Source organism: Heptranchias perlo, chromosome 3 (assembly GCF_035084215.1).
Source record: "Heptranchias perlo isolate sHepPer1 chromosome 3, sHepPer1.hap1, whole genome shotgun sequence".
Lineage (NCBI taxonomy): Eukaryota > Metazoa > Chordata > Chondrichthyes > Hexanchiformes > Hexanchidae > Heptranchias > Heptranchias perlo.
Window position 1 is genome coordinate 89297679 of NC_090327.1, and position 24173 is coordinate 89321851.

The following is a 24173-nucleotide window of genomic DNA, read 5'->3' on the forward strand; positions in this document are numbered from 1 at the left end:
TTGGCTTGCTGCTGCGATCAGGGCCCAGATATTTTGACTCCTGCCAGCCCGAAAACCAGCACATAAATGTATGGAAGCTGATTCAGGATCAAGCTCTGCCCAGTATATTTTTTCTGTCGGATTTACCCCCTCCCCCTCTCACCCCGATTATAGGATGGAATCTTGAGGCCCACCCAAACATAATGGTAGGAAGTAAATGAGGGCAGGGTGATTAAGTGACGCAATCTCCAATTCCTATCGTTCTGTCCTTCCATACGTCGCTGGCAGAGCTTGCTGGTACAAAATAAGTGGACCCAGCTAACAGGGTTTAAATATCAGCAGAGAATGTTGGAAAACACCAAACTTTGAACAAGGCGAGATTTTGATTTCTTGTTAGGAGAGTATTTATATTAGAGCAGTATTCCTTGTCGCTGTGATTTTCAGGTTTTCAGCTTAAGGGCACTGAGGCCTGAAGCTCTGAATCCAGGGTGGAAGGGGTTTAAAGAGATCTTCATAATTTCTTAAAGTGGAAATCCTCTGAGGGTGCCAGTGATGATGACTTTACTTCTGGACATTACTTTGCACTTGGGCTTGTTAGAATCATAGAAGTTTACAACATGGAAACAGGCCCTTCGGCCCAACATGTCCATGTCGCCCAGTTTATACCACTAAGCTAGTCCCAATTGCCTGCACTTGGCCCATATCCCTCTATACCCATCTTACCCATGTAACTGTCCAAATGCTTTTTAAAAGACAAAATTGTACCCGCCTCTACTACTGCCTCTGGCAGCTCGTTCCAGACACTCACCACCCTTTGAGTGAAAAAATTGCCCCTCTGGACCCTTTTGTATCTCTCCCCTCTCACCTTAAATCTATGCCCCCTCGTTATAGACTCCCCTACCTTTGGGAAAAGATTTTGACTATCTACCTTATCTATGCCCCTCATTATTTTATAGACTTCTATAAGATCACCCCTTAACCTCCTACTCTCCAGGGAAAAAAGTCTCAGTCTATCCAACCTCTCCCTATAAGTCAAACCATCAAGTCCCGGTAGCATCCTAGTAAATCTTTTCTGCACTCTTTCTAGTTTAATAATATCCTTTCTATAATAGGGTGACCAGAACTGTACACAGTATTCCAAGTGTGGCCTTACTAATGTCTTGTACAACTTCAACAAGACATCCCAACTCCTGTATTCAATGTTCTGACCAATGAAACCAAGCATGCTGAATGCCTTCTTCACCACCCTATCCACCTGTGACTCCACTTTCAAGGAGCTATGAACCTGTACTCCTAGATCTCTTTGTTCTATAACTCTCCCCAACGCCCTACCGTTAACGGAGTAGGTCCTGGCCCGATTTGATCTACCAAAATGCATCACCTCACATTTATCTAAATTAAACTCCATCTGCCATTCATCGGCCCACTGGCCCAATTTATCAAGATCCCGTTGCAATCCTAGATAACCTTCTTCACTGTCCACAATGCCACCAATCTTGGTGTCATCTGCAAACTTACTAACCATGCCTCCTAAATTCTCATCCAAATCATTAATATAAATAACAAATAACAGCGGACCCAGCACCGATCCCTGAGGCACACCGCTGGACACAGGCCTCCAGTTTGAAAAACAACCCTCTACAACCACCCTCTGTCTTCTGTTGATGATGGTATTCATTATGTGGAGAGAAGGATCCATCAGCATCAGAAGAGAATAAGGAGTTACCTATATACGTGTGTGTATATATATATATATATATATACACGTAGTGAAAACTAACGGCCCTAGTACAGATCCCTGAGGAACACCACTTGTCACATCACACCAATCAGAGTACATTCCCTTTATTCCTATTCTCTACCCCGCCTCAAAACCATTTACCACCAAATGCCACAAGGTTACCTACAATTCCATGTACTTTTATTACACGCCCCTATCCACCATGCTAGTGACTCCCTCAAAAAAAAATTCAACTAGATTAGTCAGACATGACCTTCCCTCACAAATTCATGCTGACTCTCTTTCACCAGCTCATACTTGTCCAAGTGCTCAGTCAATCTGTCCCTGTGATAGGTTCCAATAACCTCCCCACAACTGATGTCAAACTGACAGGTCTGTAGTTTCCTGGTTTATCCTTCCCACCCTCTTTAAATAATGGATTGACATTTACAATTTTCTAATCCTATAGCACAATTCCCAAATCCAGAAAACTTTGGAAAATTATGACTAACGATCTGCAATTTCCTCATCTATTTCTTTTAATACCCTATTGTGGAAACCATCAAGTCCTGGAGTTTTGTTTATTTTAGTCCCATTATTTTCTCCATTACCATTTTTTTACTTATATTAAACCCAATAAGTTCCTCTCTTTGACTTATTCTTAGGTTTCCTTATATTGCTAATATTTTGTCGTCTTCCTGTACTGTGAAAACAGGTAGAAATGTATCCATTTAACAAGTCAGCCATTTCCTTATTGTATATTATAGTGTCACCTACATCTGTCTTCAATGGGTCTACATTCCCCCTTTCTACTCTCTTTCACAATATATTTATTAAAACTTTTACAGTTAGCTTTGATATGCCTTTTTTATACTCACCTTTTGCACCTCTTAATACTTCCATTGTATCCTTTTCTTTGCTTTTTATAACTCTCCCAGTGTGCTGGATTTCCACCTTTTCTTGCATTTGTAAACCTTTTCTTTTAGCTTGATACTGTCTCTTACATGTTTTGTTGACCAAAGTTACTTAACTGCACAAGTGGAACTTTTGACTTTTAGGGGTTTGTACTGGTTTAGTGTTGTACCAAATGCTTCTTTGAATACTTCCCACTGTTTGTTTGCAGGTTTATCAAGTAACAATTCAGCCCAGTTTACTATAGTTAATTTATTTCACATCCCTCCGAAATTTGCCTTACTTAAATTTAAAACCTTGGTTTGTGACTCTCTCTTCTCAACCCTAATATCAAATCCTATCATATTATGGTCGCTATTCACAAGATGTTCCCTTACCATTAGATTGTTAATTAATTCTGGTTTGTTACTCATCACTAAATCTATTATGGCCTGTTCCCATGTCGGTTCTAAAACATATGTTCCATAAAACTGTCCCGAATATATTCTAGAGATTCATTGCCTTTACTACTTAAGGTGATCTGCTTCTCCCAGTCTGTGTGAAAGTTAAAATCTCCCATTATACCCACATTGTTTCTGCTATATGCTTCCCTGATCTCCGTATTTATACAACCACCCCAACACATCCACTATTGTCAGGATGTCTGTTGACAACTCCTATCAGAGACTTGCATTCTTGGCTGCTCCTTAGTTCTACCCATACTGTTTTCACTCACTGATCACCCTTACTGAAATCCTTTCTTTCCTTTTGTAGTGTTGTTCCACTTTGTTTTCCATCTGTGTAGGCTCTGTTCCCTCAGTGGTACTTTTGTCCTGATTTTCAGCCTTCTACACCAACCTGGGACTACTGTTTTGGTGGATATAGTTGTAATCCATGTTGAAAGTTGCTGTGTAATAAATCTTCGAGTTAATTAAATGTCATGGGTGTGATTCTGGAACATAGTATTCACAGTATTCTTTGCTGTCTCGATGTCAGCGTGTGTGCATAGAATATATTTTGTTGGTCAAATTTTAAACTTTTCCTTTTGCTAATGAACTGTGTTTGTTACATTTAGAAAGGGCATTTAATTAAGCATATGGATATAGTGTTTTTCTTTCTGATTCAGTCTGTGCCTGTCTGATAATGTTTCAAGTCTTGTTACTAGGAAGGATTAGCATTTTGAGGTACTTGTGTCTACACTATGATTCTGAATGATATCAGCACTATTACATTTGGTCTGTGTGAAGGAAATTTCAGGGTGACTTACCAGAGGCATAAACCATAACATAATCCACTGCTGTAAACATAACATATATCAACAGATTAAAATGTAACCCTTACTACAAGTTACAGGCTATTTCCTGCACCTACAGGCAATAAACTCTGCATATAAACTAGGTTACCTGATGTAATTTTTGACTGAAGAAAGAATAAAATTACATTAAATTTATTCTTGAAACCTGAGTAGAATTGTTGTTATTTACCATCCTGGCTTAGCGATGCAATTATCTTCTCTAACATATGCAGGCAGGAAAGATCCCTCTGAGCCATCCTTCACACTTTACAAACAACACTGCATCAATCAATTGATTGCCCCAATCAAAATCACATTTCTTTCCAGTCAATCATGTGACAGTATACAAATCCTTGGGACTTCCTTTCTTATGTAACCATGCAACCTTGCAACCTTTATCCACATGCTCAGTTAAAACTGGGGTAAATATCAAACCTTAGTTTGAGCCTGCGCAGTATGTTTGTAATTTCATTAATTCCTGCTCAACTTTATAAGCTGTTTCTCATGTGAAAGTAAACAGAGTTTGCAGTGTCATGATGAACAAATGTTTCTTTATTTTTTCTTATTTCAAAATATACTTTATTTCATAAAATTTAAGGATACACACAGTTCAATGTAAATATCACAATTACAATTCAAAACAATACAATACAGATCATACCCTCTGCAGTCCCATTATTACAATACAACACAGTACATATCTTCTAATACATTTTGTACAATACAAGCTGGGGTGGCCTTACATGGCGGCCTTTCTCCATAGAACCTTTGCGTAGGCCGCACCTTGCCTTAGTGCGTCCTGCATCACCTACTCCTGGACCTTGTCACGACACTTGATTGTGGACATCTCCTTCATCTGGAAGACCAGCAGGTTTCGGGTGGACCAAAGGGCCTCCTTCACCAGGATGGTCTTCCAGCAGCAGTTGATATCCATCTCAGTGTGTGTCCCGGGGAACAGCCCGTGGAGCACAGCGTCCTGTGTTACCGAGCTGTTGAGGATGAATCAGGACAGATACCAACACAATTCTCTCCACACCTTCTGCGTGAAGGGACAATCCATCAGGAGGTGGATGGCGGTCTCATCACCGCTGCAGCCTCTAGGGCAGCTCGCAGTAGTACTGAGATTCTGTGCGTGCAGAAAAGACCGCACTGGGAAGGCCTTTCTCACCACCATCCAAGCTACATCCTGGTCAGTTCCGGCGATGAGACATTCTGCCAAATGACATAGACTGTCTGGTCGGGGAACTGTCCAATCAGATCCACCCTCTCCTTTCTCTGCAGGACTCTCAGAACGTTCCATGTTGACCACTGTCTGATGGTTTTGTGGTCGAAGGGGTTCCTCCTCAGGAACTTCTCTACCTGGGACAGGTGGTGGGGTACGGTCCAGCTGGATGGGATGTCCTGCGTCTGCTCGGCCAGCGTGGCCAGACCCAACCTTCTCAGTGTGGTGAACAGGTAGAAACCCAACACGTAGTGACACTTGATATTTGCATACTGGGACTCTGCATGCATCTTCAGGCAGCCACGCACAAAAATGGCCATCAGGATCAGGGCGGCAATGGGGATGCCCTTCCCCCGTTTATCCGGGGGCTTGTACATGGTGACCCTGCGGACACATTCTACCTTGAACCTCCAGACAAAGTGGAAGATAGCTCGAGTGACTGTGACGGCGGAGTTGTGAGGAATGGGCCAGACCCTGGCCACGTAGAGCAACACCGTGAGTACCTCACACCTTATCTCCAGGTTCCTGCCGGTTATGGAGAGGGATCGCCCCACCCACATCCAAGCTTCTGTTTGGCCTGGGTGACCTGCTCCTCCCAGTTCTTGGTGCAGGCCTGTGGTCCCCTCCAACCAGATCCCCAGCATCTTCAGGTAGTTAGACTTGACAGTGAGGGGGCCAAGGATCGGGTCTCCCACCTGCCAAATTACATGGCCTCTCTCTTATGGCTGTTCACTCTGGCCCCCCAGGCCAGCTTGAACTGGTTGCAGATGTCCATCAGTCTGTGGACCGATTGCTGGTCGGAGCAGAAGATGGTGACATCGTCCATGTACAGGGAGGCCTTAACCTGAGAGCCTCCGCTGCCTGGGATCGTCAACCCCTGATACCTGTGTCCTTCCTGATGGACGTAACAAATGGCTCAGTACAACACACGAACAAAACAGTGGAGAGAGGACAGCCCTGACTGACTCCAGATCTGATCGGAAAGCTTTCTGACTCCCATCCCATTGATTAGGACTGCATTATGGATGATCGCATAGGGCAGTTGGATCCAATCACGGATTCCATCCCCAAATCCCATTTTGGAGAGCAAGTCCATCATGTACGTGTGGGATATTCTGTCAAAGGCCTTCTCCTGGTCCAGGCTGATGAGACAGGTGTTCACCCCCCTGTCCTGCACGTGGGTGATCATATCCCTGAGCAGTGCAAGGCTATCAGAGATCTTCCTGCCTTACAGGTCTGATCGCGGTGGATCACCTGCTCCAGAGCAGACTTGAGCCTGTTGGCGATGATCTTGGACAGAATCTTGTCGTTGACGTTTAGCAAGGAAATGGGTCGCCAATTTCTGATTTCTTCCCTCTCCCTTTTCCGCTTGTAGATGAGGGTGATGATGCCTTTCCTCATGGACTCTGACATGCTGCCTGCTAGAAGCATACCCCCATACACTTCCAGTCAGGCTGGGCCTATTCAGTCCCACAGAGCCGAGTACAACTCAACCGGTAAGCCATCGCTTCCGGGAGTTCTACTCTTCTCGAAGGACTGGACGGCCTTTGTCAGTTCAACCAAAGTCAGTGGTCGATCCATGCTCTCCCGCTTGCTGTCCTCTAAGACTTCCGTGATAGAGGACAGGAAGAACTGGAAGGTCGTGCTGTCTGTGGGCTACGTGTCATACAGCCTGTGTAATCCCTCCTTAGCTCCTCGATGATCTTCGGGGTCAACAGTCTCATGTTCAGCTTCCATATGCCCCTGCCCACCTTTTGTGCCCCCTGCGATTGACAGTCGGCCAGTAGAATGCAGTGGTCATAGAAGAACACCGATTGGACGTCAGTGGATCTGACTTTGAGCATTGGGGACACAAATAGGAAGTCTATCCTGGAACGGACGGATCTATCTGGCCTGGACCAGGCTCATCTCCGCAGTGCTCCCTCTGCAGTGTTGCTGAAGACGTCACGAAGCTTTGTGTCTTTCACCGCTTCCGTCAGGAGTTTGGACATGGTGTCCAGTATTCCATCGGCCTACTGGATCAATGATGCAGTTGAACGACTGGCCTGGAGGTCGCCAGGAGCATCGGGAGATGCTGGAAGACCTTCATCCTCTCGCTCTTGAAGGTCGGGACGTTTACATTGATCAGTTGGAGTGGGGCATTCCCAAGCAGGTGGGCCCCCACCACCTCTTTGATGGTGAATTGGCCTCCTAGCAGCAGAATCCCCAGGCGCGAGGAACGACTATCATTGCCTCCTGACCAGATCGACTGCCCATGGATCCACATGTGTGACCACTGCTGGTAGTTGCAGGATCCCACACTCCTGCAAGAATAGCAGATTCCCCTTGACCCTTGACAGGTATTTTAGGATCGCAGCACATCGAGTAGTCGATTTAACACTCAGCACGTTTATTGATGCAATTTTTACAGCCATTTTAAAAGCTAAAAAAGACAAACATTAAGGTCCTACAATGGTATCAGCCTGGGTTCTACATTACCCTCCATTTCTATCCCTTGGTCCGGATTCTGCATTTGTGTGGTGTGGAGGAACTGCTGGACGGTCTTTGGGCTGAGGAACGAGGTCTTTCCTCCTTTGGGGGAATGCCCACGGTTGGGGGTTGTCAGCGAGGTCTCGTGGGGTGGTGTGAAGGTGAGATCCACGACCAGGTCCAGTTCCTCAGCCTTCGCTGGTGGTTCGCTCTCTGTGACTGTTATGCTGCTCTCGGTTGCTTGGAGTTGGGGGATCTAGCTCTCCACATTACTTCTCCCGGTTGCCCAGAGTTGGGGGATCTAGCTCTCCACGTCGCTACTTCCGGCGTCCCGGAGTTGGGGTACGTGTGCGCGTCGCTGCTCCCGGTGCCTCGGAGCTGGGTGTTACTGCTCCCGAGTTCGTGGAGCTGGAGCGTGCTGTCTGTCTCACTTGTTACTGTTGCGTTTTGCCGCTTCCTTTGAAGAAGATGAGGTTCTCCGCCTTTTCCCTGTTCATTAGTCGAGGAGTAGCCACTGTTGTCCGTTTGGGACTCTAAGCTCCTCTTGCTGCTGGTCCCACCTTTGTCATCAGTTCCTCTGGTCTTACGGGACTTCCTCCATTTCTCTTCCTGTGTCGTCCACCCTTTTTCCGCCCCGGGTCACTTTCCATCGGCTTTGGTGCTCAGGGAGAGTCTTGGGGCTGAGTTCGGGGTTTGGTTGGTTTCCTCGACGCTTGCTTCCTGCTCTTTGTCCTCCTCCTGGTCATTGGCTCTTTCACGGGGGTCCAAGACGGGGGGTGGGGGTGGGGGTCAGGCCTTCTTTGGGACAGCCAAGACTGCTGCTCTATTCTCCCGCTTTGCCTCGCCTCTCGCTGCCTGTTTGTAGCTGTGTCTGTGGTTTGGGCAGGTCTTGTACAGGTGACCAGCCTTTCCACACAGGTTGCGGCACTTGACCTCCTGACAGTCCAATGTCTGGTGGCCCTTCTTCCTGCAGTTCCTGTAGATCACCGCCTTGCAGGAGGCCGCCTCGTGCCCGGATTTGCCGCAGGATCGACAGACTCTGGGCTGCCCCTGTTACACCACGTACCCATGACTCAACCCAATCGTGAAACTTGATGGGAGGTGAACGATGTTTCTCTCGTCATCCACCCTCAGCATCGCCTTGGTGCTCCTCTTGCTCTTTGAGATCCCGAACATGTCCGCGATGTCGATGCTCCAATCCGCTCCGTCTACGAATGTTCCTAAATATCTTTTTTCTGGTTGTCTTTTAGTAGCTCCTGCTTTGTTGTACCCAAGATTTCTGCTTGTTTTCAGTCAGATATTAAATTTATAATCTACGTTGGCAATGCCCTTTAGCTTCATGGGCCTGTCCTTTAATATCTCACAACCTGGAGTTCTATAAAGTGACAGTCAGCGCCTTTTCAATACATGTTCTTCGTTGTGACAAAAACAGATGACAGAGCATTGCAACATTCATTGTTGTAAAGAAAAATGTTAAATAATATTGATTACTTTTTTTACTTAAATGAAAAATCGAGCAAATGAGAAATTGTTTCAGAGCTCAAGTTCATAGGGGAAGAAACAACTTGCATAAAGATAATCAAAATTATTGGGAAAGCAAGAGGCATGGATACTTGAAACACTGACTATACATAATGCACCCTTTCATGGACTCTGTGCAATTTATTTCATATCTTAAGAAGTGACCTGTTAATTATCCAAGAAAAGGGGGCTTCACTGATGGTTCAGGAAACTTATCGACAGAGTAGCTGAGCTATATACACCAGGACTTAATCCCATTTCTGTGCTAATTTATCTCACATCAGCCAGGCTGATAATAGGCACATTACAATTGGCCTCGACACTTCTGGAATGGGAAGTGGAAATTAGCCTGAGTCCTGTTCCTAATTCCTTCCCAACAACCCCTGTTGAAATTGGATTAATGTGCATGTTTGATGAGCAGGATCCTGTTTAGCACATTGACTAGCCTAACACTTACTGATCAGATTTAAAGATGAACAGTGGTCATTTGGACAAGTTTTCAGAGGATGGCAGGTGCCTGTGGAACTGTATCCTGGCCAAGGGAGCAATGACTTCAGTAGAGAGGAGTATAGGGGTTTAAAAAACTGGCCAAGGGAACATGGTCAAACTTGAAGTAAAAAGATTGAAATACGATAATGTTTTGGGCAGGAGAAGATCATTGATCTTGTCTAGCCTTCACTTCCAAACCATTCATCAGTTCCTAAATATGATTTTGGAACTAATAGCCATGTATTCACTTTCCTAATAGGAATTCATCCTATCCTTTGCGAAACTTGCCATAGTTTTCTATTCCATCACCCCCACTGGTAACCTGTTCCACAATTCCATCACCCTCTTATGAAGAGAAATTGTCTAAATTTCCTATTTTCTTTCAACAACTTAAAACCGTGTTCCCTTTTCTCAAATCCTGTGCCTGGCAGAAGAACTTTTCTGGATTTAAATCCGTGAAAATTTTAAAGACCTCTATCAAGTTCCCCTCATCCACCTTTTCCCCAGAGATTAAAGTCCCATTAATTTTTCCTCACAATTGAGCTGTCTAAACGCAGATTTCAGCCTTATAGTCCTCCTCTGGACTCCTTAATCAATATAACATTATAGTTTGCATTATTCAGCACTGTCTATTGCATCCACCTTCTGGTGATTGCCCTCTGAAAGGGTGAAAAGAACCTGTTGGGCTAAACTATGATAGGTGGAGATAAAAATAACAGCAACATCTAGTATCTTTATTTGAATTTCATATCACAATCAGCATATATAGAGGCATCCATAAACATTCACTTTGCTTTACCACACAACACTGTAGACAAAACCATGTAACCATCCCAATACATGACCATCTGTTCTCACTTGCTTCGAGTCACTCATTTGGGTAGTTTGCCAGATACAGCATCAAAAAGAATAGTCCTTTCTTAGCTTTGATTGACAAGGTCACTTGTTCCAGATGTTCTGTTATGCTCTGCAGCCTCCCCGGCTCTGTTGCTGTTTCATCTTGCAGAATAAAATAATAGCTGATCCTTAATTTCCTGTGGTTGCTTCCTTGCTGGAGACTGTACTCCAAAGTCCAGATAGCCTGCTGTCCAGCAAGAGAGGAATTTGTTAGTAGGTGTACTTCAATCAGGCCAGAAAATCATGCATGCATCCTTCTGACCACTGTAAGGTAATTTTCAGTCTTTGGTGACCTTGCCTTGACCTGCCAGTTTATTCTATTTGGGGCCTTTGAAAGAGCTTCCTGGCTTCTCAGAACTCTACCCAGGCACCCTGTTTCAGTTTTCCTTACAAGGAATGGGAAATATTCAATACACCATTCGCAATGTCCCCAGGACGACTTCCAGGAGATTAGTTGGCCCATGATCTATAGATACCAGCAATGCAGTCCCTCATAGTGGCCATCTTGTGGTGTTTTATGCTTGACCATGCACTTCATTTTATGCCATGATGGATGCCCTGAGCTGGGATGCTTGGCTGAACAAGGGATGGTGATTAGACCATCAGTTGTTGGCTGCTGTTCATGACCCACATCCAGCTCAACAATCCTCTACACACAGACAACATTTCCGAGATCGTAACAGTACAGTGTGCTTTGGGGCCATGTTTTATGCAGCTGAAATTCTGGGGGCCAGGGAATACGTAGAGCAGGCTGATCACCTGGAGGCTGCTGAATATGGGGCAGGACTTGGATCCACTGGGTCTCTGCCTCATGTATAATGTGGCCTAAATTCTGATGGTAGAAGTCTTCCACTTGCCCTGCGTATGTTAGCGGAAAGATTTGGAACTGTGTTTGGGGGAGCCGCAAACTATTCTGAGAATTTGCTTATTAGCCTCTCCCGAGGCCGAAAGCTGGTGTGAGTTTTATTGTGGGCTTAGTAAAAGCCCCAGAATGGTTCCCAGAAAAGGCAAATGATATCCAGATATCAATTACCTTTAGAAGATATGTCCTGGTGTGCTTTTGGCCAAAGAACTAAAAACTGTCCGTTATGTCTTTAGCGCTATAACAACCTCAGTCTCTGTTTTTGGAGGGCATGGCGCCTCTTCAGTTTTGATAATGCCAGTCAGGGCAGGCGCCTCTATTTTGCCAGAACAGGCCCCCCGCATTGAATATTTAGATGATTCTGTCCACGCGATAAGAAATGGGGTCTTTGACCTTTGCTGCAGGCTCTGGCAGTCTCACTCCTCAGCACATTCGGCAGCAGAGCATGGATTCCAAAATGTAATGATGCCCAAACAGAGGTTTGCATGATAGGAGAACATAACAGTTCAGATTTACTAATTGTAAACAATTTTACAACACCAAGTTATAGTCCAGCAATTTTATTTTAAATTCACAAGCTTTCGGAGACTTCCTCCTTCCTCAGGTAAATGTTTCAGGAGCTCCTTGAAGCCTACGCATCAGATTTACTAAGTATGAGGAAATACAAATACAAAGAAAGGATTGAAAAATGGGGGCTGATTTTATTAGAACGTAGAATTACATAGAATTTACAGCATAGAAACAGGCCATTCAGCCCAACTGGTTTATGCCAGTGTTTATACTCCATACCAGCCTCTTCCTACCTTACTTCATCTAACCCTATCTGCATAACCTTATATTCCTATTTCCCTCATGTAATTATCTAGCTTCCTTAAATATATCTGATTTATTTGCCTCAACTACTGCCATATGGTAGCAAGTTCCACATTCTAACCACTCTCTAGGTAAAGAAGTTTCTGGGTAAACAGAGGAGATTAAGAGATAATTTGACAGCAATATTTAAAATTATGAAGGGATGGGACAGGTTAGAAAGAAACAGACTGTTTCCAATGTTCAGGGACATAGATAAAAGATTAAATGTAAGAGATTTAGGACACAGCACAGGTGAAACTTTTTTACACAGAGTTGTGAGGTTGTGGAATACTCTGCTGGAGATGATTGAAGCAGAGACCATGACAACTTTTAAGACTAGGTTTGATAAGTGGTTGAAGGAAAGAGGGATAAAGGAATTCAGGTACAGGGCAGGCACATGGGATTAAGACTATTTGCTGTGTGAAGGATAAATACCAACACAGATTATTTGGACCAAGTGGCCTGTTTCCCTGTTGAAATTTCTATATAATTCTATGCAATCACAGAGATCGGGATGCCAAATAAGAACATAAGAAATAGGAGCAGGAGTAGGCCATACAGCCCCTCAAGCCTGCTCCACCATTCAATAAGATCATGGCTGATCTTCGACCTCAACTCTACTTTCCTGCCCAATCCCCATATCCCTTGATTTCCCTAGTCCAAAAATCTATCGATCTCAGATTTGAATATACTCAACGGCAGAGCATCCACAGCCCTCAGGGATAGAGAATTCCAAAGATTCACAACCCTCTGAGTGAAGAAATGCCTCTTCATCTCAGTCTTAAATGGCTGACCCCTTACCCTGAGGCTATGTCCCTTAGTTCTAGACTCTCCAGCCAAGGTAAATAACCTACCCTGTCAAGCCCTCTCAGAATCTTATATGTTTCAATGAGATCACCTCTCATTCTTCTAAACCCCAGCAAGCATAGGCCCATTTTACTCAACTCTCTTCTTGGACAACCCTCTCATCCCAGGAATTAATCTAGTGAATCTTCGTTGCACCGCCTCTAAGGCAAATATATCTTTCCTTAGATAAGGAGACCAAAACTGTACACAATACTTCAGGTGTGGTCTCACCAAAGTCCTGTACAATTGTAACAAGATTTCCTTACTCTTGTACTCCAACCCCCTTGCAATAAAGGCCAACATGCCATTTGCCTTCCTAATTGCTTGCTGTACCTGCATGTTAACTTTCTGTGTTTCGTGTACGAGGATATCCAAATCTCACTGAATGCCAAAATTTAATAGTTTCTCACCATTTAGGAACATAGGAACATAGGAACAGGAGTAGGCCATTCAGCCCCTCGTGCCTGCTCCGCCATTTGATAAGATCATGGCTGATCTTAAAAAATATTCTGTTTTTCTATTCTTCCTACCAAAGTGAATAACCTCACATTTCCCCACATTATACTTCATCTGCCACCCTTCTTGCCCACTCACTTAACCTGTCTATATCCCTTTGCAGACTCATTGTGTCCTCCTCACAGCTTACTTTCCCACCTAGCTTTGTATCATCAGCAAACTTGGATACATTACACTCGGTCCCTTCATCTATGTCATTAATATAGATTGTCAATAGTTGAGGCCAAAGCACTGACCCTTGAGGCACTCCACTAGTTACAACCTGCCAAACTGAAAATGACCCGTTTTTCCCTACTCTCTCTTTTCTGTCCTTTAACCAATCCTCTAGCCATGATAATATATTACCCCCAACCCCATGAGCCCTTATCTTGTGCAACAACCTTTTATGTGGCACCTTATTGAATGCTTTTTGAAAATCCAAATATACTAAATCCAATGGATCCCCTTTATCTACCCTGCTAGTGACATCCTCAAAAAACTCTAATAAATTTGTCAAACACGATTCCCATTGTCAGGAATTCTCACTTTCCCGGCCCTCAATAGGACCTAGTATAGATTTGGCAAAAATACACCTAGTGAGACCAGGCACACCATGAAAACTGGGATGGAAGTGGGGCTCACCAAGAAGTTGGGGTCAAGGATCCTGGTGCAGACCGCCAAAGATTTATGGCCAAAACTTTTTCTTATTATTTTTAAAGTGGCCTCTTTGGTGGGCAGGGGTCTCCAAATTACCCTGGCCTGAGTGCCTGCCACTATAAGGCAGATTTAGAAACCTCCCCCAACCCTGGAAAGTCTACGAAGGTCAGCAGAGGTTCCCAGTGGGTGTATCTTGGCACTTACGACAGGCTATGCCCCCACATAAATGTTATGAACTCTGTTCTACACATCCAATACTTGGTGGATGGAAATAGAAAAGATAATTTCTACTCTCTTGTGGTTTGTGGCTTTGTGTATTTATGTATTCTGGTCCTGCAATCACATTTCAGATTAAGTAGCCTGCTTGCATTTACATTGTTGATGCTCTTCAGCATTTAAATTCCCAGGTCATGTTTCCCTCAATCTGCTTTTCTCCAGTGAACACAAGTTGAGCTCTGCTGGCTTCATTTCACAACTTAGAACTCTAAGGACTGAAATCATCATTGACAGTCTCCTCAAATGGATCAGGGCTACTGCAATCTGCTGTATTGGAATTTGCTCTGGAATTTCCCAGAGTTTTTTCTGACTCGGCAGCAGGATTTTTGCCTCTCCCAGGAGGTCGCATGGTTAGGGAATGGGTCAAAGGCTTATGTGCTTGCACCATGTCTCAATAGGGAGGGCTTGATGGGGCCGTTGGCCTTTTCCATCCTCTTTTAAATTGGTCTCATAATTTGAGTTCTTTTCATTTTAGTTAAATAGTTTAATAAGAAGGGATAATTAATTATAAATGAGATTCATTTCATTCTTTCTTAACTGTGAATAAAATGCAAAATTACGTAAAGTATTCAAGGTATAGAAATATTATAAGTAAAATGTTACACATATTTACACGCAAAGTGACTTTAATGTGCTTCTTTGGCCCTTGTTCTGTACAAAGCCTGAACATAAAAAGGAATAACAATTTTTTTTTTTTTTTAAATCATTTTCGGGTTGTGGGCATTGCTGGCCAGGCTAGCATTTATTGTCCATCCTTAGTTGCCTGTGAGAAAGTGGAGGTGAGCCTGTGGTGAGCATTTAAACACTCAACCTAGAGTCTTGAAAATAAAAAACAATCACACTTTTTAAATTTTAAATCTAGTTTAACAGGTAAACCGAGTTGTGTCGCAGTGAGCCTGTACAATGAATTACTTATGCATCCAGCAGACGGGGTCTAGTCCTACAGGTAACCCTGTCATTCATTTGGTAAGATCCTGGCTGAGATATAGAGGATGAATGTGTTTGAACTTTTGATGCTAAAAGAATGAACACACATTATGGGCCTGAATTTGCTGAAAACATGCACCATTGTAACGACGCATCTACGCGTAAGCCATTATTATGGTGCAGAAATTCCAGGAAATTATGGCGTGAGTGATTTATGCCATTACGTACACCACGCCATAATTTCCTGGATTATCATAGGTTCCCCCCCCCCTTAAAATCAATGGCGAGATCGAGTTTGCTGCATTAATGGCACTGTGATCGCCACAGCCACTTAGACCATTACAAAATGGCGCTGGTGGGCTCAGAATGTTTAGTGCAATCACAGAAATCGAAGTTTATTGCTTAAGTTATGAACTAATTGTGTTGCCCAAATTCGGTCTTTTTTATTATTATTCAGTGGTGCTGTTCTGACAGTGTTTAGGGTCACTGGTGCCAGATGCAAAACAACAGAAATGATAGATATCTAGTGGGAGTAGGTTACCGGTTCCTAGTGATAAACTACCATCAGAGTGTAACACTTTAATTTATAATTTGGATCGTTATTCCTATACAATGTGAATGTGGTCATAAATGATCACAATGTGCCCTTTTATGCCTTATTAAAATCCAAGTTGTAAATCAAAAATAGCATGGGGTTACAGACTGCTTGAACAGCCGAAGACTAAAAGCCTCCGGTTTCTGTGTGGTTTGTACAACGTCAATGGGAAGGCAAACTGTTCCAATTAATTAAATAACCTGGCAGATATATACAGTCCTTAAGAAGTATCAGCTCTCCATAATTTGAATTTATGCTTGTTTCTGGCCATTTAGTTCAACCTTCAAACATCTATTTTAAACACATACGGGCCCGAGTAGCATTACGTCGCAGTAGGATTTTACTTTGGCCATTGGCCTTGCCGCTCCTGATCACCGCTATGCTTGCTGCTATTTATTCTAATTATTTTTCCAGCAAATTGTGCTGTAAATTCACCACTGAAGGATCAGGGCACACTCAGTCTAACTTATGGTGTTCGTCACCAATATCGCTGTTTCAGTGAATTCTGAGCCCATGTAAAAAGGTTGGCTTCTTTTCAATGTTGTTCAAAACCACTGTTAAAAGCAGTAATATATGGAAAGGTTGAGATGACATTACAAGGTAGATTTTCTGAGTTCTCATCCTTGAAGAGGAGCTTCACCCACTGACAGTATATCAGGAAACCTCAGGTGCACTGTTCATGATTTTCTGCCCATTGGAACCAGTGGACAGAAGGTGGCAAGGTGCCCACAATTTTTCGATATGTATTGGCGGGCATGGTACCTCGCCATGGTCGAGAACTCGGAAAGTCTTTCCTTATAAATCTTCACATTGTCTTATTATTTTATGTCAATCCTTGGATTTGTTGCCACCTTGGAATGCACATCAGAGGGTATTGCTCTGTGCCATTAGACAGTAATGGCAAGCTCCTGTGATTTGAATGGTTTAATTTGGACAAAATAACTCGCACATATATAGTGCCTTTAATGTTGCAAAATATTGCAAGGTGCTTCACAAAGTGGGTTGAGTAATGGACATAAAGCAGGGTTTACGAGAAGAGTTAAGGAGATTGAAGGTGTGGACAAAGAAATAGATTTTAATGAAACTTATGCAGGTTGTAGAAAAACATAGTGAGGTGAAAATTTGATAAATTTTATATTGCATCAAGTTCAGGATGGCATTGAAATTTACTCACTGTTGGTCAGTATCACACCTTTTATAATATTATAGCTTCTACATTAAACACATTGGCCTGGATTTTTACTCCAAGCCGTGGAAGGAGTGGTGTGGGGTGGGGTGGGGGAGGATTTCTGTATGGGAAACTTGGAAGTATGGGTATCCCAGACATCCTGCTGATTTTAACATCAGGACATTTTTTACACTTTTCAGCAGGTTTCCCGCGCGATAGCCAGATTGACAGGCTGGCTGGCAGTCGGATGGGAAAGCAGCCGGGGAGCGGATGCCAGGTAAATTGGACGTTGGGGGGTTTGGAGCCGGACATTGAGGGGGGAGGACGAACATGGGCGGGGGGCAGTCATTGGGGGGGGGTGGTCGGATATCGGGGAGGCGGACATCGGTGGGGGGTCGGTCATCGGGAGGTCAGACATCAGCAGGGTTGGACATCGGTGGTGGGGGTGGACATCAGGCGGGTCGGACATCGCAGGGGCAGGGGGGTCAGAGACATGGGTGGTGGTCAGACGTCGTGGGGGGGGCGGGGTCGGCCAATCGCTAGTGTCGGATCGTGGCAAGTAAGCTTGTTAGACCTGGAGGAAACACTCTTGCTCCTCTTGGCCCACAAGCACTGCAACAAAGACCTGTTGATCTTGCCCTTCTCGCCTTCTTTTATCTGGGAAGAAGCACAAGCCCCAGGAATTCCGGCCACCAGGAGTTAAAAATAAAAAAGCAATTAATATGTAGGGACGTAGCCTCAATAAAAGATTTTACTGACCAACCCGCCTCTTGAGAGCGGATTGGTCTCCCACCCCTCGACCCGCCTCTATTAAAACAGGAAATAGGCGGGTTGGAGGCAAGTTGGAGTCGGGTTTTACATTTTTAGAATTTTTACCTTCCCACTTGCCCACAACCCACCCGTCCTTGGGGGTTACAATTACCCCCATTGTTTTGAGGACTCATCATGGCGTGCTCCTGAATTTGAAAAAAAAAATGAAAAGTTGTGGGATTCTATAGCCTTGAGTCTACATTAAAACTAAAGCAATTTACAATCACCACTCAGATCCTTTGAACCTAATCTTTCATTACAGTCTTGACATCATGTCAACTTAGTCATCAGTAACAGTGGAGTAAAAAATGGCTTTTATAGTGTGCTGTATGACCTTACGAATGTTATTGGTTCCACAATACACTAGGTAAATGAAAATCATGCATACAAAGCTTTAGCATGAGAGTGTCATCACTCAAGATTTACAGATGTATTAGTTTTATTGATTGGTGTGACATACAGGGCACGATTTTAAAAGAAATCTGCGGGTGCATTGGGGGTGGGGCAGCAAAGAAAATCTTGTGTTTCAGGAGCGGGCAGAAATCTCGGCTCCAACACGGCTAAGAACACGCACGACCTAGAGTCATCTGGGTCCACGCGCTGTTCCCAAACCCGCAAATAAAGCCGGCAGGATGATATTTAAAGCATCAATTCAACTAGTTAACTTCATTTAAAAATCCAAAAATACAATTAGGTATGAAGGCAAGCAATTTCAACGCTACCTCAGCATGTTTCCCGTGCTGTGTGAAACACACCATGGTGAACGAGTTGTGTTTCAGCCAGCAGCCATTTGGACAGTTAAATTCCTGTTTGACAGATGGGGATAAAAGGTGAGTTATTGCAGCAGGGCACTCAGTTCTCTCAGACAAACTTTTGGCTGGGAGATCTTTGTGTTTAGACTGAAAATTCTTGGTTTCCACTCAGAATTATTCTGTTTACACATATTTACCAACATTTTGGACCCCCTCAAACTGACACCATCAGGATGGGGCGCGCGATGGCTGCATTCACCACTACATCCGAGGACAAGCAACATCACCATCCTCGCCAGGCACGGTGTGCACTTCCGTCACTTGTAGCTCCACAACACAGGCACCTGCACAAGAGCACAGAGGAGAACAATAGAGGGAGCAACGTCGCAGGAGGCACTGCCCTCATCAGAGGGTCCACAGACCGAGGCTCAGCTTCCTGGACCTCTCTGAGGAGCAGTGCATACTGAGGCTGAGAGTGAGTCACCAGGTGGTCGCAGACATCTGCAGCCTCCTTTGTGCTGAGCTGTTCTCAGCTGGGCCTGGCGGCACCTCATTACCCGTCGCTATTAAAGTGACCACTGGCCTCAACTTCTTCGCCTCCGGATCATTCCAGGGTGCCACCGGTGCCATTGCTGGGGTCTCTCAGTCATCTGCACAAAAGTGCATAAGGCAGGTCACTGACGGCTTGTTGGCAATACGTCAGCTTCTCCATGGACAACCTCAGCCAGATGGAGAGGGCAGTGGGATTCCACTCTGTGGCTGGCTTCCCACAGGTACAGGATGCAATCGATTATACCCATATAGCAATCCGAGCACATCCACACGAGCCAGGACTGTTCATCAACAGAAAGGGGTATCACTCCGTCAATGCTCAGCTCGTTAATGTCCACTGCAAAAGATTTCTTCACGTGTGCGCCAGATTTCCTGGCAGCTGCCAAGATTCATTCATTCTGAGGGAATCCAACATCCCAGGTCTCTTCCACGCACTGAACACCCTTAAGAGCTGGCTTTTCGAGGACTAGGGATACACCCTGCACACGTGGCTCATGACACCTATGAGGAACACCATCACGAAGCAACAGCATCGATATAACGACAGCCACATCGCCAGCAGGTCTACAATTGAACATGTGATATGGCTGCTCAAGATGCGATTTCAGTGCCTTGATGGTTCTGGGCGAACACTTCAATATGCACCAGCGAGAGTGGGTTGTGTCTTGCACAACATGGCGCAACAGAGAGGGGTACTGGTTGAGGAGGCCGCATCCACTCATCCACCATCCACATCTGCCATCCACATTGAGGAGGAGCAGGAGGAGAAGGAGGAGGAGGATGAACCCATGGGCAAAGCAGCGGCTCACCTGGCTGCTCGTGAGGCCAGGAAGTCACTCATATGTGAATGGTTCTCATAAGATCAGAAAGTGAGAAGAGTCCAGGCCTCATACCACCTGGAAAGACCAGCGCCAACACCAGCACCCCCCCCCCCCCCCGACCACCCCCTCCCTGCACAAAACAGTTCTGCAACTACACATACACCTACTGTAAAGTGACCCACTGGGTGGCAACAAGTGTCGCCGTTCATGGTGAAGCACATGAAAGGGCGCTATCACAAAAGCCAGTCAAGAATGGGTAAGATGAGGCAGTAGTGGTGAGAATTATAACATTTAATGGACTTTAACAGAAACCAAATATAAATGGAAAACATGTCAGTCTGTCAGAAACCCTTGTGCATACCCTTCGTGATCACAATTCCTTAACCTTTCTCTTCCTACCACTTCTACGTGGTGCATCCCCTGTGGCTGCAGCAGATGTAGTGGCAGGTTGCTCATGTCCATGGCCGGAATTCTTAGATGCTGTCGGCCTATGCCCTTTGGGATTTGGAGCCCGCAAGGGCCCCTCCAAAGATTGCTCCACCTGCACCTGTGCAGGGGCTGTGCAGGGGCTGCCACCTGGAGAGGAGGCAACATTTTAGGTACTGGTTGAGAGGGGGGCAACGGGTGAGACGTGGGAGCGCTTTGAGTGGTGTCAGCACTTCCATGTCCCCTTTCGCCATCATCCCTCTCCTGGACCAGGCCCACATCACTTCTACCACCCTGCTGGAGAACAATTTGGAGGACGTGTATGATGCCTTGAAAGTCCAGCTGTAAAGTTTCTGTCTGTCTGTTTAAGGCGGTAGAATGTTGTTCACTGTGAGTCCATACGGCCATTGTCAGGGCCTGAATGGAGTCATTTGTGAGCCATGTTTGAAGCTCAATGGAGGCTAGCCTTCTCTCCATCGCAGACATTCCTGTACTTACCTACGACACTATCTCAAAAATTTCCGCAGTTACGTGCGACACTATCTCAGGCAGTTGCTCACGTCCCTGTGACACTATTTCAGAGATTCCCTCCTGTACCTCTGCCACCATTCCACTAATGCAGGAGTTGGACTCCTCCATCCTCTGAGTTTCTGTGGAGAGTGCGCGTGGCACCTGTTCCAGTACCCCTCAAATGTGTTGCTGTCTCTCGATCATTCTCCTCTTAAAGGATGGCCCTCTGGATTCAGCATCTCTGTCCAGCTGACCAGAGCCTGGAGAGGAGTGCGCCCACCGATGTGGACTCTCCACAGCTGCCTCTGCCACCAATGTCTGCTCGTGCTCATTTGTGTGTGGTGATTCACCAGGTGCCAACCCAACTAACTGACTACAAGGACCGACTGAGGTATGAATATCTGCGTTGGTGGATGGCCCGCTAAGATGTGATGGTGCGCCCTCAGAGGCTGGCAGGTCCTCTGAGGAGCGGCCCTCTGCCTTCACTGCGGTCATTGAAGGGCCTATAAGAGAACAGAAGGCAATATTAAGCATCACAGATGTGTTATGTTTTGATTAGCATACTGAGATGTTCAACATGGCAAACATTGTTAACATCAATTCATGTTGTGTGTGATGAATGTTAAAGTTGTGTCACCAGACGTTTGTGGGGTGCCAGTCTCGCCGTCCCTGACGGACAGACACTCGAGGGTGTGGCTGATCTACAGGGTCTCCTCCTCCGCCTCAGTAAGGACCACTATTTGTGGAGGCCCCCCTCCAGTCCTCGACCTCTCGCATGCATTCTGAGCTCGCTCCAACTAGAAGGGAAGAAAGTACAGACATGTGAGTGAGTGAGGGTGAAATGGCCAACCGATGAATGCGTTGCTTTGGGTGAGGCTGACCATGAAAGAGGTGCATCAGAGGGTGAGTATGAGACAGAGCCATCACATTGGATGAGGATTGGGGTGAGTGATGGTGGTAGGGTCACAAATGGGGAGGTGAGGAAGTGCTCAGGAAGTGAAGGTAAGTTGAGGGTGAGCCTTAAGTGGGTGTGAGGAGTGATGTGATGGAGTAGTCTTGGCAGTGCAGAATGAGTTGGGGGGGTGGGGGTGATGTACAACACGGAATGTAGGGGAATCAGTAAGTATACTCACTTTTGCTGACCTAGTTAGGTCATTGAAACGCTTCCTGCACTGGACGCAGGTATGGGATATGTTGCTCCTGCTGGTGACCTCCTCTGCCACCTCGAGCCAGACCTTCTTGGTGGCAGAAGCAGGGCACTTCCTCCTGTCGGCCGGTTAAAATAGTTCCCTCCTCCTCCTCACCCCGGCCAGTAGCACCTGAAGTGAAGCATCATTAAATTTTGGAGCAGCCTTGCCCCTGTGCTGCTCCATTGGGTCTTCTTGCTCTTTGCTCCAGCAAAATCCACTGGAGCAATGGCCGTTTAAATCCAGACGCTCCAGCTGACAGCCTGTCATGTGGGTGCGCAGTCCGCCCACTACGCAGCTTTCGGACGGCAAACGTGGAAACAAGATTAATGGCTGCCAATTCGTGATTGCGTGGAGAATGGTAAGTTTTTATTAGTCGGGTTTGACGCGTGCCCATTGACCCCCTACTACCATCCCCCCAGCCTTTTAAAATCGAGCCCATACTGTTTTCAAATACTAAGTTTAACAAGCAAAAGCTATATGACCTGCATGAGGAATTGAGTATACTGCTCATATAATTTACACACTCCCAGTGTCAGTGAAAGTAACCATAATGCTCATCTTCCACATTGCTGACATCTTTCAGACCCTGCCTAGAGCAATTGTCACCAATATATCTGTCCCCAATGCCTTTCTTTCTGCCTTCCTCAGAAGAACACTATACTTTACCAGCTAATCTATGAGATGGATAGAGATAGTAGGACGAGAAAACATGCATATAAAATAAGTAGGCAAAGAGCTAGGTTAGATGCTAGGAAGTATTTCCTTTTGCTGAGAATTATTGCCAACAGGAACAGATGACCTGAACATGTGATGGTACGAATTCACTGCAGTCATTTAAAAGGGAACATGACAGTTTCCTGAATGAAGAGGCCATTTCCAGTTACAAAAGAAAGGTTAAAACGTATTTGCAATTATAAGGAACTATGGGCTACCTCGGTCTCCTTGAGCTTTGCTTGATTGCCTTGGAGATTTAGTGGGGAATTTCCCAGGATTTCTCCTGGATTGGCCATCATTGTTTTTTCCTCTTCAGGAGATTGCATAACTAGATGGTGGGTTGATGGTGTGCATGGCTGCACATGTCTAGATGGAGCAGGCATGACAGGCTTGATAGTCTTTTCCAGCCCCTTCTTTTCCTATGTTCGTACATTTACCAGTATAACAATTCCATTTCCCATTTGGTTAGGCTGGAATTTTCTCCTTTCTCGTGATGCAAGTGAAAAATTGAATCCATAGGTTCTTTGCGTATTCGGTGACTTTTGATCCAATATATTACGCAAATAATCCTCTTGAAATTGTCAAACCCAACACTGATTTAGCTGAATTAAAAGATGAAAGACTGCCTGATGTAGAAGCTCATTGGTTTTGTTTTTAATTAGCAGCAAGATAATGATATATGACACTTTGAGCTTTCTGCACCTTCATTTTGTCTTCCATTATAAATTAGTTTACACTAGAATTTGGAATAGTAACGGAAATTATATCAATTTCATTTTTCACAAACCCTTTGGTGGATGCATAAACTTGTTAAGAATCACATAAAAAGTGCTTTTCAAGGACAGGTCAGTAGAATGTAGAAAGTATATCTGCACTAAAGTCCTGAGAGACCACAATGCTTATCTTTCCTACTGTAATTATGTACAATGTGTTCATTGAACTGTACTTGATGTAACCTGCAAATTGTATAATCTGTATTGTGTACGTTTGGAATGTGATATGACAACTGTATTGTATGTATTGCTGCAAATTTTATGAATAAAGTATATTTTTTTGAAAAAAAAATTAATTTGCTGGGTTTCTACCTGTCCAACACACTGAGAAGGCTGGGTCTGGCCACGCTGGCTGAGCAGGTGGAAGACATCCCGTCCAGCTGCAGCATTCCCCCCCACACCTGTCTCAGGTGGAGAAGTTCCTGAGGAGGAACCTCTTTGACCACAAGGCCATCAGACAGTGGT

General features: G+C 44.9%; 1 long non-coding RNA gene across 2 annotated transcripts in view; it reads left to right on the top strand.

Moving 5' to 3' along the window:
- LOC137306845 (uncharacterized) overlaps window positions 1-24173 on the top strand; it is a 39310-nt gene that overhangs the window by 1111 nt on the left and 14026 nt on the right. For both annotated transcript variants that reach the window (XR_010958941.1, XR_010958942.1), the window contains one exon: window positions 17361-17437. This is a non-coding gene — a long non-coding RNA (uncharacterized lncRNA). The remainder of the gene's footprint in view (window positions 1-17360; window positions 17438-24173) is intronic.